This window comes from Haemaphysalis longicornis, unplaced genomic scaffold, assembly GCF_048455015.1.
Source record: "Haemaphysalis longicornis isolate Haplotype H1 unplaced genomic scaffold, Haemaphysalis longicornis Haplotype H1 scaffold_7, whole genome shotgun sequence".
NCBI lineage: Eukaryota > Metazoa > Arthropoda > Arachnida > Ixodida > Ixodidae > Haemaphysalis > Haemaphysalis longicornis.
The window spans coordinates 121,061,691-121,076,410 of record NW_027526422.1 but is presented as its reverse complement, the minus strand read 5'-3'; the positions used below and the strand labels follow the sequence as shown (position 1 = coordinate 121,076,410).

The 14,720-nt window shown below is 53.5% G+C and overlaps 1 protein-coding gene across 5 annotated transcripts in view; it reads right to left on the bottom strand.

The window, feature by feature from the left end:
• Positions 1-14,720, bottom strand: part of LOC144146902 (uncharacterized) — a 90,449-nt gene that overhangs the window by 38,992 nt on the left and 36,737 nt on the right. For 2 of the 5 annotated variants that reach the window (XM_077678860.1, XM_077678863.1), the window contains exon 1: positions 4,222-4,556. The exons of the other annotated variants lie outside the window; for them this stretch is intronic. The gene's annotated coding sequence lies outside the window, so the exon portion shown is untranslated. Of the gene's footprint in view, positions 1-4,221; positions 4,557-14,720 lie in introns of those variants that run through there. 5 annotated transcript variants of the gene reach the window in all.

Sequence of the window (14,720 nt, the reverse complement as noted above, 5' to 3'; positions counted from 1 at the left end):
AATCAGCCGTCACACGGAACTAACGGTACGACGCTACGGAGTGCTAAAACACGTTTTCCGTCTCACTCTACGGAAAGAACCCGGTACGTACGCGCGCATGCGCAGTCGGGTCCCGGTAAACCCGGTAGCAACGGAACGAACGTAACGAACGTAACGAACGTACTGCTAAAACTCTCTACTGATTACCATCATGTACGCTCGGCTCCAGCCAAACATCTGTCCGTCCGTACGTCTCAAACACCCCTCCCGCCTCCCAACTTCACCGCGTGCCTCCCGTTTTGTCGCACAGGCTAAGGCCAAAGCAAAATTGCGCTATAACTACAGAAACATACGCCTGTGCGTGTGTGGAGGGGGGGACTCATCCGCCATTTACTCTTGTAGAAAACGCGCTGCAGTGCCTAGAATATTGAAGCTCCCACTGACCCCCCTGTCGCCGCCATGTCAGTGCAGCGGGTGCACGGCGAAAGGGCGCAAACTTAACTGCCGCTCTTATCTCGAATAGCGCTGAGAAGCCTGACAGCAGTGCACTGGAAAGGACGTCATGTGCAGTGCATATCGCGTATGACGACAGTACACCCGACCTTGACGGAGTGGATAATGATGTGCGTTAGAAGACCCACTTGAAGGCTATGGCGGAAAGTTCAGACCATGTATGGAAGCCAGTGCCCTTGAGAGGAACTTTCCCAGCCGCGGCGACAGCAGAATTTTACCCTCCCTCGCCCTTTGGCTGCCCTATATATGGCTGTCCTTTCGCTGTCTCTGCTCACCGATCGCAAGTTTTGACAACAATGCTCATTCGAGCTGTCGCAGCAACGAGTAGCAAAGAAAAAGAATTGAGAAGACACGCTGCAGCTGCTCTTACCGGCGCAGCGCGCATTTACACACATGCGTAAAACGATCAAAAACAAAAGAGCACACATAATCTCGCTCTCATGATGTAAAGAAGTGCCACAGGAAGGCACTGTAGTCGTTATGTGTAGACACCCCACTCCAGCGATCACATTCAAATTGATTGCCTTCTCAAATTGAGCGCTATCTCTGCCTGCGGGGACGACGCTACGGTTAAGCTCCTACGGGGGATGTGGCTAAACTCGGCGCGAACCCGTCCCGGCGTGCCGTGGGACGGCTCCCTCATGAGACGAGCGAGTTGCGCCCCTTTTCCTCTCCTGCCATCCCTATTGGCCACCAGAGAGCACGAAAAAAGTGCACAGAACTAATGGAGGGTGGCGGGGCAGGCAACAGCGTATGGCCACAATCTTTTCTTTGCCTGACTAGACTCCGAGAGCTGCCTGAATGCGCAGGTCAGCCCAATTGTGATGTCGAGGTTACGGGAAAGTCACGACTGTAGTTTGGACGCGCCAGTCATAATGCAACGAGTACAACAGGAAGGGACTTACGGCAACGGGGAAACAAAACAAGTCCCAAGAAAGAATGATTCTCTACGAAAGAAACAACCTGAATGAAATTCCTGACGCTTCACCATCCTCCTTACAGTTCACTTTTTTTTTTTCACCATATAAACTTTTCCACTTTCGAACCCCAACGCGCAGCCGTAACAAAAGCAGACCGTAGCTATGTGGTAACAAAAGCCAGGCAAAGTTCTCTTAAAGCGTTTTCAGTGCGCACGCTAGCACTCGAGTGATGCAATCAAATGGATCAGTGCGCTGCTATAACTTCTACACCGGCTAACACGGCGACCAGCTCTGAGGCGCGCGGACCACGGGAAGTGCAGGACTGCTCAGTGCGAGCAACATACGCAGTTCAGCGAATATCGGAAGGCTTTCGCTCCCAGGGTCCGGAGAGCGCGCAGCCTTCGCGTGGCGGAAGTGCGGCAGTCAGCGGAAAAGGAGCGGCCCATCGATACGGCGAAAGGGACCTTTCATCTCGCGTAACTGCTGGGATACTGCCCGGATTTAAAAAAAAAAAAAAAAAAGAAAACATCGCGGGTGGAGATCTGTATCGCAACCGATTGCACCATTACGGGGAGTCCGAATGGTCGCTGAAAAATGTTGCAAATCCCTTTGAAGCGAGGTGACGCCACTGGACGTAACAGCTGCCACTGTACGAGAGGAGGAGGATGGTCAAGTTGTAGTTTTGCGGCCCAGAAACCTTTCGGTCATAATGCGCTATTGAACAGCTATGGCACACTTTGTCGGTGTCCTCTTGTTGGTTAGTCGAAGTTTACTGGGGCCGGCGCGCACCCGCCATTCAGATTCCGAGCAAACAAAAGGAATTGGCGGCAGCGAACAGTGGAGCTACTGCGGCGAATAACTGAACAGCAGGCCAAATACCCGCTCCAGATTCCGTGTACCATGGGGGAAGCAGGTGGATCGCAGGGTTAGGCGTTAACGCTACTCGGTAAATGCTGACCGCTGCAGCACTGTAGCGCGAACTTGGCCAGGAGGCGACGTCTACGTGGACAGGGAAGGAGAAGCAACGGGCTAAGTAGCATGCGGCCGCCATAAAAGCACAAAAGTTTGCTAACAACCTCCGCGCACACGGACGTCCTCCAGACGGCAAGATAACGAGAAGGCGAGCACGTGGGCATGCCCCAGCTAGGAATATATATGAACACCCGAATCTCTCAAGGCGCGACTCAAACAGGAATTCCAATATCGGCGGCGGTGCGGCTCTGTCAACGACGGCCGCTTTTAGAAAGTGGTGGGCGCCGATTCATGTCAGTCACTGCGCTTCCTACTGCCCACGCGATGTTGCTAGCGGTCGAAAAAAAAAACACATCAGAACGAGTAGAGCAGTGGAGGACAAGAACATTCGCCAGCCATTACCAGAAGAAAAAAAAAGGGGGAGGGGGCGGCGGAGAGGCAGCCTTTCGCAGTTGCACAAGCCCTGACGTATGCTGCGAACGGGAACATATGGGGTGAAGATTACACCCGTACCAACAGGGGTGACAGTGACACCTGCCACTCTACCTCGTGAGGATGACCAGAGAATTATATGAGAAGGGTTTTTACTATGCACCCGTTCCTCGGTCTCCACAAATGGCAGTATGTTGCGAGACTATAGCCAAAACTAGCGTCGACAACCCTACACAACAGCCTCGGAATCTGAGATTGTACTAAAAAAACGAAAGAATAGGAGGGGTGTACGAATGTAGAGTAATACGGCAGGTCGTCCTCAGCGTAAGACGAGTGGGAGATCAAAAAGAAAACACGCCGTTTCCATCGGTTGACAAATAACACGTGCCCCACTTCCTGCGCCGGGCAAAGGGGGTTTTTCCAGGAAGGAGGGACAACTGGGCTAGTTGGTAATGCATATGGGACATCTTCAAGGTAGCGCACTTAAACACGGACACTAGCGAAAGACGCGCCGTGGTTTGTCATTTCTTTCGCTAGCGTCCGTGTTTAAGTGCGCTACCTTCAAGTTTTCCAGGAAGGGTCGGCTATCCTCGGTTACCCGGTGCAAACTAGTGCACGCACTGTTGAACCCGGGAGGAGCGCGTGGGAGGCAAAAGCGACGACAGGGCACAAACAACCGATCGATCCCCCCTCACTGCGATGAAGGAGCGCGTCCTCCCGTCTCAAACGCGACGGAAGAAAAAAGAGCGGACGTTGGCGTTCGCCACCCACGCGCGGCGGGGCGGCAGGGGCCGCCGAATGAGAAGAGCCGACGACGAACAGAGTCCAGTGGGGACGAACAGCGAGGCGCGAAGTTGAGACGCGCGGACGTCGAGAGGCAGACGGAAGGAAGGCGCACATGACCCGTCCACGTGGCTCGCGCGCGCTGCAATATGCTCGCGAGAACCTCTGCTCGGCGGACGATGAAAGGCCGGCCCGACGTCCGAGCCGCGGCGGTACTGTCACGTGTTAACGGAGTGCTGCACAGATGCTAACATAGATCACTCCCAAACACGCCAATGAAAATACGTCTCGCATTCGTTGTGCGCAGAAGAAAAAAAAGACGGCAAAAACTCGTTTAAAAGCGTCCACGCGTCGAATGGCCCCCTGCGGCGTAATAGGCAAACTGACCGTGCCAACGCGCAGCCGCGGCGGTCAAGCTGGCCGCACCGTATGCTCAGAGAGGCGCCACATCACCGCCACGCCGCGTGTCCGCACCGTCGCGCGACGGCCAACGTCAGCGGCGGTCCGCCACGAGGTCCCGGCGCGAAACGGTTCGTCGACCCCCACCCCGGTAACTCCGTCCGCAAACAGACTAGGGCAGAAACAACGCAGCGTCGAGAGAATGGCAGTGGAGTGTACGCACCGCATGGTGTCGACCGGCGTGGCTCAATCAGAGGAAAGCAGTGGGCGGACCGGTAGTAACAAACACGCCGAGAGTAGTGGTCGCGAGTAATCCGAGCGAGAACTGTCGTCACCAGGAGAAGCAGCTGCCGTCGAACACCGGGCGCGGACGAAGGCCAGGCAGGCAGCGCGCACACAGAGCGATCCGCGCAGCGTCGCGGTCAGGCGGCCAAGTCCTGCTGCTGCTGGACTGGAGCAGTCGTCGACGACGCTAGCGGCAGCGCCACGCGGCGCGGACCTCGGCGGAGCGTGGCAACGCGATTGCGCTGCGCTGCGCGCTTTCTCGCTGCTGCCTCTGCCTCTGCTCCAGGGGGGGAAGGGGCAGAACCTGGCAAGACCGGCCGCTATCTCTCTCGCCGCCTCGGGGGGGGATACGAGCGACACCGCTTTCCTGGTCGGCCTTTCTTCTCACGCACAGCTTTCAACCAGTTTCCGACGGCAGAGTAGCCGCGGAACCTCTTCCTCCTCGCCGAGTCGTCGCCGCGGAGCCTGCCGGCGAGGCTGGGCGGAGGAGCCGGCGACAGGTAGTGCCGGCATGCAGCGGGTCGACCAAAACCAAGCCTGCAGCCTCTTCCAGGACAGGGGGAGGGAAATCGGTCCCGAACGCCTCTCGTCGCGATGCCTATCCGGCTGCTGCTCGCTCATTCGGACTCATTTTCCACTCAGATTGGCACCGCTGATTGGGAACGCCGATCCCGGCGGCGCGCACGCGCCCAACGCCCCGCAATGTCGTCTATGCATGCGAGAGAGAACTAAATAGGCGCCGCAAACTGGAAATGGGGGGCAGCCGCCGCCACGATCTCCACTGCGCCTCCTAATCCCCACACCCTATCGCCCTCGCTGCGTCCCGAGGATCGACGGGGAAGGCGGAACGAACGCTTTGTTTTGCTTCGTAAATTTAACTTCAAGAAAGACTGCACACGACCACCCAAAGTTGCACATTTGAATATCGAGACAAAGCAGTGCCAATAAGGCACAAACACGACCGAGTTTACGCTCGTAAAGATACGCGCGTGACACTAACGGCGTCTCCCCGAAGACGCACGAACTTGTTCACCCCCGTCCTGATGCATAATGCTCCGCAGACGAAGCAAACATTACGCCCGACCCACCGCCACCTATGCAATCACGGTTTTCTTTTTTTTTTTTTTTGCGACCACGATGCAAGAATAACCTTCCACCGCGTAAAGGATCGACGACGAAATCGCATACCTTATGTTCTGATGTCTGTTTTAGAATATAAAAATCACGAGCGTGGGCGTAAGTTACGCGGGAATCGGCCTAAGGAGCACTGCCTCCGAGATGCAGTTGGATAAGTTTCTATAAAAGTTGGCCAGACTCGCGCACAACAAACCGCTCCCGCACCGACACAACTACGGTCCTATAAACCGACTGCCGCTTGGGCTTCTTGACCGGAAATCTGAAAGTCAAACTCGGCAGGTGAAGTATTCCCGCCCAGTTACGAGACTATGCCAACAACGCCGTCAATCCGTAACTTGCAACGCATGACAATTCCCGTTTTTGTGACGGGATGAAAAAAAAAAATTGAAGCTGGTTGACCAAATTGACGAAGTGCGTGGCCAGCCAGCCTTTCAGTTGGGGGTATGGCGGCAAGTAAAGTTGCTTCACAAAAAAGCTTTCGCCACACTTATCAAACTTTTGCAACAGTAAGAAAAGAAACTAGCACTTCCATTTCTTGTCAGCCCGTCGTGAGGATATACAAGGGCATGGGCGTGCAGCTTCAGCGGCCCTTCATGTTTGGTGTAGCTGCTCTCATTTGCGCCGGAACCTACATGCCATAACGAATATTCCTCCACCTCTAGGGGTTTAGACAAGCCACACTGACAAAGCCAGCAGCAAATTTCTACCAGCAAAGACTAGTTACCGAGTGGTTCATGGTTCGCGCATCAAAAGCAGCGTGGCCGAAAGACTTCCGAACCGGCAGCACTACTGCTTGGCATTTGCGCTCGGAGGACGGATTCGCCGTCGTATACCGGCGATGGAGACGCCGAGAAGTACCCTTGGAACAAACTACCTGCAGGTGCCGCCGTAAAAAACAGAAAATGAGCAAAGCATCAAATTCTCGCAGCCGGAGGGAGCAGACGCTATCGCAAAGTGCGCAGGCAACACCGACTCCGCTCGCGGGGAAATCCTGTTGCAGGGGTGCGGGAGAAGGTGTTCGAACCCAGGAAAACAGATTACGCAGGGCTCGGCGCTACGGAAGCCCGATCGACGCGTTTTGCCCTGTCTGAGAGAACGCCGTTCGACCTCTTGAGGTGGAGAAACCAATGGCTCCGGAGAGGACGGCGCTATAGAAAAGGACGCGTTATCACTGCAGTGCCTAGGGTGGAGTCATTATCGTGCTACCGTTCTACATAAGAAAGAAGCCACCGGCTCCGGGCACCTGGAACTTGTTTCAATCGCTGAAACTTTCCTGCAAGCACAGGTCGACGTCTTAATTGCCTGTGTATTGCACCATTCAGCCAGTCTCTTGATTGCTTCAAATTTTACGTTGTTTTCCCCGCAAGCGGTGAATTTATGGTACGAACTCGACGGGCCTCCGCCCCGACTTGGCCCGGTGATCAGGGTGGAATAGATTGGTGACCAGGGCGGAATAGATCTAATGTAATTCCATCGTCCCCAGCAACTTTAATTTTCATGTCATTTGAGGTGGAGATCGGGACGAGCAAACGACAACGAAAAAGGAAACACGCATTACACGGTGCTGAACTTCAAACTAGACTAGTTAGAATTTCGGCACAGTGTTGTACGAGTTTCTTTTTTCCTCGTCCTTTTCATGCGCCGTCAACCACACATGTGCCAACTCGTTCGCATCAAGCTCTTTGTGAGTTCTCGTCCCTGTCAGCGCACCTGTTACTATACGTGTAGCTGCAAATGGATCCTGTATTGTCCTGGATGATGTTAATACTTTGGAAACTTTTTTTCCTGAGTCAGGATCGCGAGTGTACAAATTTGTACGCAAATTCTCCGCTATTCGTACTACATCATGCGCGTTTTTTTTTTTTTTGTCAAAACATGGTATCGGCCTTTACGCATTGCTGAATGCCGATTCTGGGTATTCAAACAATGGTTAAATAAACAGTACACGCCTCGCGCCAACCAGTTTCGGTAAATGTCCACTGCTCGCAACCGCGCGGTCGGCATGAAATCTGTGATAATGCTCAGGACGTGAATCATGAATAGGTGATGCAGCGACTATTTTCGGAAACCTGCCAACAAGGGCCCACAAACGTCACAAGACCCGCATAGGCGCCTAAAACTAGGGGTGGGGTCAGTGACCTTCCAATGCAGCCATTATTATGCTGACCCTCGCAGAAATGTCGCCAAGGCATCCTTCAATTTCGCTGCTAGCAGCTGAAGGCTTCCCGGCTTGCCCCACCCCCTCTCCGGGAGGCGACGCCACGTTTGACCGAGAAACCGGCAACTTGCATGCAAGGGTGGTAGCTTGCTGGAGTTGGTACACAGCACACTTCTACAAGAAAGCGCAAAATTACGATGGGGACAACAGCACGGGAGACGTGTCACGTAATTTTGCGCTTCCTCGTGGAAGTCGACAACCTGCTCTGCCAGAGACTTCAAGGACGCTCTTGTCGACCCCACCAGTCACGCTCTGAGCACGTGGACGCTTTGGTGCCGCCAAAGGCTGTGATAAACAAAACCACACCCGTTATTTTCTATAGAGCTTCCGCCGCTTCGCAATTTAAAATATACAGGCCAGTCTTCCGTTCGAGCGCTGTCTTTCTCCATCGGTCCCGGCTTGGGCGTCGTTTCCGTCTGGAGTCCACGTTAGCGCAACGAAATGCAGTGCACTACCTGTATGATTAAGAGCCACAGCTGAAGAGTCGGCGGAGGAAAACTATGACCACAAGAATAGTTAGTTTGCCTGTTGCTCGATGTGCGATTCAAAAAAAAAAAAAAAAAGCAAATACCGAATAAAGCATCCAAAACAACATCCGATCGTTAGCAGCTATTAGGGGCAAGCTATAAGCGCCGCCACGAACCGTTCCAGCCGACGCGGCTAATCCCAACGGGAAACCGTAACCTATATAACTAGCTAGCACACTCGAGGGATCGGCTGTCGCGATTTTTCTACTCCGAATTTCCCTTCCCTTTCGCGCAGGGCGAAGGAGGGGGAGGGCGAGTGCACAACGCACCCTGCAGATTAGCGTCGGCCCACATCACCGCCCAACAGAGCGGCCAGAAATAGTTACAGAAAGCGCAAGTATAAACGCCGCCAGGACATCGATAAGTCTGGGCGCCGGCACATTTATCCGGTGTCGTAAGCACTCACTTTATCGCCGCGAGGGTCGCCAACTTGCAGCTGATGATACGCATAACATGCAGGTTTTCCCCCTCCGCCTGCTGGACATTCGCTTTTACACAGACACACAAAAATGCGAGGCGTGCTCAAATGGAACCCGTTTTAAATGCAGAGCATTTCAGCAACTCACGATGTCACCCGCGTTGACGTCCGTAGTCGTAGTCCGCACCACTCCCCCTACACTATATAAAAAAAAAATACTATCCGGCGCCTGGTTTCGATCCCTCGACTCTGCGGGCGGAACGCAATGTACATGGTGCTGTACCCACTGCGCCACAAAGCCGACACAGAATGGGAGGCTACGAACGCGCCTTATATCCTTGACTCATTCAAACTACGTCAAGAAGCTGCTGATACAACGCATTCGCTACCACCAACTCCCCAAACACTAAACGTTAACGCAATACACCCACCCCCTATGCGACGCATTTACTCAGTCCCCCTCGCGGGGAGATGGGCCCATTTTTTTTTTCTCAGAGCCTCGCAAGAAAGTTTGTTTTTGGCTATTCTGTATTCAATAATTGCCATTTTCTCGGTGACGTTGCGCCGAATGCGACAAGTACACAACCGCAGTACAAGCGAGCGAGAGGGCACTGTCCTCGCAAGTCTGGTTTGTTATGGACAACGACTACAACATGGCCGGCGTGACAGTCCGAGGTGGACCCCAGTGATGCTACCGAACACAGTAAGGAAGAACGTATCGCTTGAGAATACAACAGCACTTGTAGCGGCGCGAGACACAGCCTTTCTGTCGCGACGACACCTACTGCCGCCATTCGGCAAAACAGCAAGCATGCGCGAGACATTCCAAACCTGCGAAACACCCCTAAAACATTAAGGCCACAGATTTCGATTTCCACCGCTACAGCGACGTTCAGGGATATTTTTAGCACGAAATGCTTTTGTTGGCGGGCTTTGTGCGAGCAGCCCGACGTGCACGTCTATCCAAACCCTTACAGGACACATTGAAGCATAAGGTGTAGACGATCAAGCCCTCTCCCGTCGGGTGCGGTTCTGCTGTACCGCAGTGCTCGTCCGCACGTCGACTACTGAAGAAGATGTGTTGGCCCGAAAATGGTGCCACTATCTGCACTACCCAGCCTACAAATGACACCACGTGACGGTCACTAGTTTGAACCCTTGGAGTAGTAATCTTCAGAGGGACAACGGTTCTACCGCTACATCACTGATGATGTGACCAAATGGCTCAAGGAGCAACCACCGCCCTCTGAAGCAGTGGGACACGCGTCGGAATACACTCAGCGACTCCACTAAGGAGAACCCAGTGTATCTTGCTTCCTTTGGCCACGTCTGCCAATACTTTTGTTGCTCGTCTTAATAAAGGCACACGAACAGGTTTCACCTGACCCCCGCCCCACATGTCATACATGGTCGTCGTCGACTCGTAAGGAGCTTAAAACCGAACCACCAACAACGGGCGTGCTGCACAAGCCCAGATCGGCTCGGTGTGACGGAGGACACCTTTGTATTCGCAAAACAGGAAGCTCAAAAAGCGAGCATTCTCGGCGGCAGCATCGGAGGAAGCGCAGGCGCCTCCGACGACAAAATGCGGCGCCGCTCAAAAGCGACGGGCGAACAGCTTCCATCCCGTACGGCGAAGATAAACGAAGGGGGGAAGCGGCGCTGCACTTTCCGCAGCTTCCGAGAAAAGGAGGATCGACTCGATCCCGGCGACACACGTGGGACGAGCGATAAGTTCGCCTGCAGGGAAGGGGAAGCCACGAGGTTCGGCGACCACCAGACAATAACGGCGGCGGACACTTTCGCACACACGCGCTCGCTGCTCGCGCATACGTAAGCGAGGAAAACGCCGCTGCAGGCAGGCAGGGAGGGGAAGAAAACGAGGTCGATTCACTTCCTCCGCCATTAGCCGGCTATTCCAGGCAAACAGGGCAGGGCGGACCGAGACGGCGACCTGCACTACGCACGAGGAAGCCAGCCACCGCTGCAGCCGGCAGAATGGCCCGTTTGTTTGTTTGGGCGGTCACTGAGCGCGCCTTCTTCGCCGTTTCGTTCCCCCCGTCTCGGCTGTTCGGTACGCATGGGGTGGCATCGACGGGGAGAAAAAAAAAAAAAAAAGGGTTGTCCAGTCGCCTTTCCCGCAGCCAGCGAACGTCCGGACAGTACGCGCTCGCCCAACTCTCGGCGGAGAGCATCGTTTCGAGATGTTCCTCCACTCCCCGAGAGTTGACCAGCTACCGCGCATCCGTGTCACCCTTACCAAAATAATCGCGGCCCCTGCTCCCAGCACGCGCCGTGCTGCACGATACGCGCCCGGAAAAGCGATCGGGCCGATAGCACCACCGGAACGATTCTGGTAGCCGAAATTTTGATGAGTTAAAGCAGTTAAAGACATTCCGACCCGGTTGAACACGCTTGGCTTACCTGTACCTATAAAAAACAAAATGGAAGGTTAACCAGTAGTGAATCTTGCAGATGCGTAAGCGCGGATCCATTTTCGGAGTTTTCTCGCCACGCTTGATTTGTTAAAGATGCTTCTTTGTGGTCTACGCAGACCCCTCTGGTAGCTTTAGATATCCCCTCGCTGAATCGTGCCGACACGAGGACCGCAGCAGAACGAACAGCTGGACTAGTTGGCAGCTGTTAATCTTGGTGTTCAAAGCGCTCACAACACAGGGACGACGAAGGAAAGCGAGCGCGATGACAAGGGGACTACCGGTCGCTGCGCAAACCACGCGGCACCACCCCTTCGCACACGGTGAGTTCCCGCTTCGAGGCCCGCGCGCCGGCGATCGGCGGCTGGCGTCACGCTCCCTCACTGCGCAAGCGTAGAGCTATGATACGGAGGCTTGCTGATTCCGTCAAACATGTCTTCCCGCTTTGAGCCTCCCATATTTACGCAGAAAGAATAAGAGAAAAATAATTCCGGCCTTCTGGAGTGCGGTGTATGCCGGCGCATAAAACGAGACAGGTATGCACTGCAGTATACTTATCCTTGAACCTCGCGAAGGCGGTAGTAGCGCACGCAAATGTCTAAATTCAGCTATGAAGCCAAAAAGGACGTACGTTCAATATAAAAAAGGAGTACGTTCTATAGAATGATGAAGGCTGGTTAGAGAAAGTGTCGCAAAGGAATATCCACTCAGCAAAGAAAAAAAAAAAAAAACTCTCATACGGTACTGTAGTAAGAGGTTTAGGTACTCAAAGCTGCAAGCATGTTTCTTGTGAGCAACTTATTTCGTCTTGCAATAATTATCCCCATCACCAAACTCTCGCACGGTGAACCGTCTTCTTCCCCGGTGATCCTCGTCGCTTGCGGCTGGGCTCGTTCGGGCTGCTCACGGAACAAGCAGGCCGGCCGCTACTGAAATACGCCCGCAACACTGCCTTCTTGCATAAAGGACTGGATGTTACTGTGAACCAAGCAATCGTTGCGATTATAGAACAGCCAAAGCGCGAGATAAATCGCGTGTTTACTGGTAACCCTTAGGTTCCCAGATGAGCGCAGCTCATGTGCAACAAGCGCACCTCACCTAAAACTTAGTTTCCTGAAGAAAAAAATATCGTTTTACATGCACATATGTCGGGAAAATAAATATATATTCCTAACACGTCCGCAACCATTCGTCAGGACATTCTTAACCACTACCCACAAAACAAGCTGGGATATTGAAGTGGGTCGTCACTAAAAGGGCTACCAATAAGGTGCCCAGAACCGTCGACAGGGCGCTTACTGGAAAGGAAAGGAGGCGCCACTGTGATGACAGCAAGCGTATACAATAAAACGACACAATTTTTATTGCGAGGTACTAAGTACTGCGGACTTGAACTTGCCCATAAACTCGTTTTATTGGCGTTTGTAAAACGCCAATAAACGGAGTAAACGTTTATACCTCTCCGGGTTATTGCGTAGCCTTATATACAGCGTCGGTGCTAAAGGCACCGGCGATGGCTAAGAAGAAAAAAACCTGGCAGTCACCCCTTAGCTGCTCTCGGTGTAGGACCATTCTTGTGCACGGCACGGGGCGCCGATATGCCCCGACAACTTCGCGGCACGGAGAGATATATCCGGCGGTCCACAAATTCTCCAACCAGCTCACATATCTCACGACCATGAATAAAATTTGCACCAGCAGTGCTCCAGACGCCAAGCACCGATAATAGCCACACGCTCGCACCGTGCATCCGGGCGTCTGGCCATTATACGAAGTCGAATAAAGCGATGAGCCAGACCAGATCCTTTCCCCGGGCCGTACATATTGGCAGCGAATGCGAACGCCGAAGCGAATCTCGGATACCGAGCCAGGTCCTTCGACGACCGAACAGGCCATCGCGGCACAGAACAAGCCGCGCATACTAATGAGACGAACGACTCGGGCAGAAGATTTGCCTGCCCTACGCGCGGCTAGCCAGCGAGGAGTCGAACGTCGTCCCAAGTGCCCTTGCGCCGACCGGCAAATAAACCACCAGGGGAAGGGAAGGGTGGGCGCCAAGAGAGCCAGCGGAATACAAACAGGGCGAAAAAAAAAAAAAGTCGTATTCCAAGCACACGGCGGGGAATTAAAAGAATGGGGGAAATTTCCTCTGCGAGGACACCCGCTCGATCATTCCGCGCTCGCTTTCTCAAGCGCCAGTTTCGCGTTCAGTCTTCCCCACCCTCGCCCCCAGGCCCGGCCAGTTGGACAGCTCCGCCTGCGGCGGTGTCCCAACTCCACTAATCCTCGCGCACACTTTAGGGCTGCCTCGGAACCCCGGCCGACAAGCCTCGCGTCCGCCTTTCTCTCCTCTGGCACACTGCGGAACGGGTTCACCTGCTGACTGGGGAGAGGGGGCAAGACAGCCGGCATTATATTCGCTGCTGAAAGCGGTGTAGGAAGTCATTTGCAGCCGCCCCCCTCCCCCTTAAATATCAAAATGGAAAAGGGTTAACCAGTGTGGGAGCATTCGAAATCCTGAAAGACAGACGGCAGGAGCGCTCAACGAACATCAAAGGGCATACGGATCCACGCGGAAAGGAATTCAAAGTTCCACAACGATGCTCCCCCCTCCAATAAAAATAGAGGTGTGTGTGTGTGTGCGTCGTTTTATGCACATAAGTATTGCAGCCCCCATCATTTCGCCTTCACGCAATGTCTTACAGCGAGCGCTTCGGGATGCCGAGAAGCCCAGACGTCCCAACGGAGTGCGCACACCTCCACAATTTCTCACCGTACGCTGTTCTCATCGAGTTCTCACAGGTCTCGAACGCTTGGCCGCGCTACTGCTCGACAATAGGACACGATCAAGGCGTTATTCCCTATCTGGCCGATTCTCCCATGTAACAGGCCGCACTGCCCCATGAAATAAACGAACGTACCTGTACGCACCCCACCGTTAGGGTGTCACCGCAGCATGACGAGGGCGGGCACGGTAATGGGAACAGAAATTACATATCCAGCGTTGTATCGTTTAAAGCGTGAAAACCAAGTGATGATGGAGCGCACATTATTTCACACAAAACATTAAGGCTGAGCAAAGCGCGGTCCAGTGCCACGTCCTTACCGTCGTATTTCAGCGAGGCAGCATTGCGAAGAATAAACGAACCTGCACGTAATTTTTTCCACGTGTACGATAAGTCGAAACCGCCGCGTAGTCTTTCGTCGCCAGAAGTCCCGAAAACGATAACTTTCCTTCAGCGGTGATCCCTTGCATCCCCAGACATTTGTGGAAGGTATACCAAGCTACTACATTACACAATTATAGAGCACAACTTGTATTTTCGTACCCTGTAGCATCGGACTTGTGGAAACCTTGGCTTGCACCGACGATGTGCAATGGACTTTTATAAGTGAAGAAAGCAACCCCGGATTACATGGTGTGAGAAGGAAGCGATGCAAGAGCCAAAAAATGTCATAAAGTGAAGAAAAAAAAAAAGTGACCTTTGGGAGCAATTATTCAATGCCAAGCTTTTGTGCTAGAGTTTCCTGAATTTGTGTCTGATTTTAGTGTAAGCGCACTCGCTTCAGGAAGGGGAACTCGGCGGAGTTGAAGCCACCTGCCGAGCCGTGTTTTTTTTTCTTTCTTTCTTTCTTTAGACAAGTGACGCTCAGCTCAGAGAACGCTCGCGCACGACTCAGCTTGCACGCGTAGAATTATCG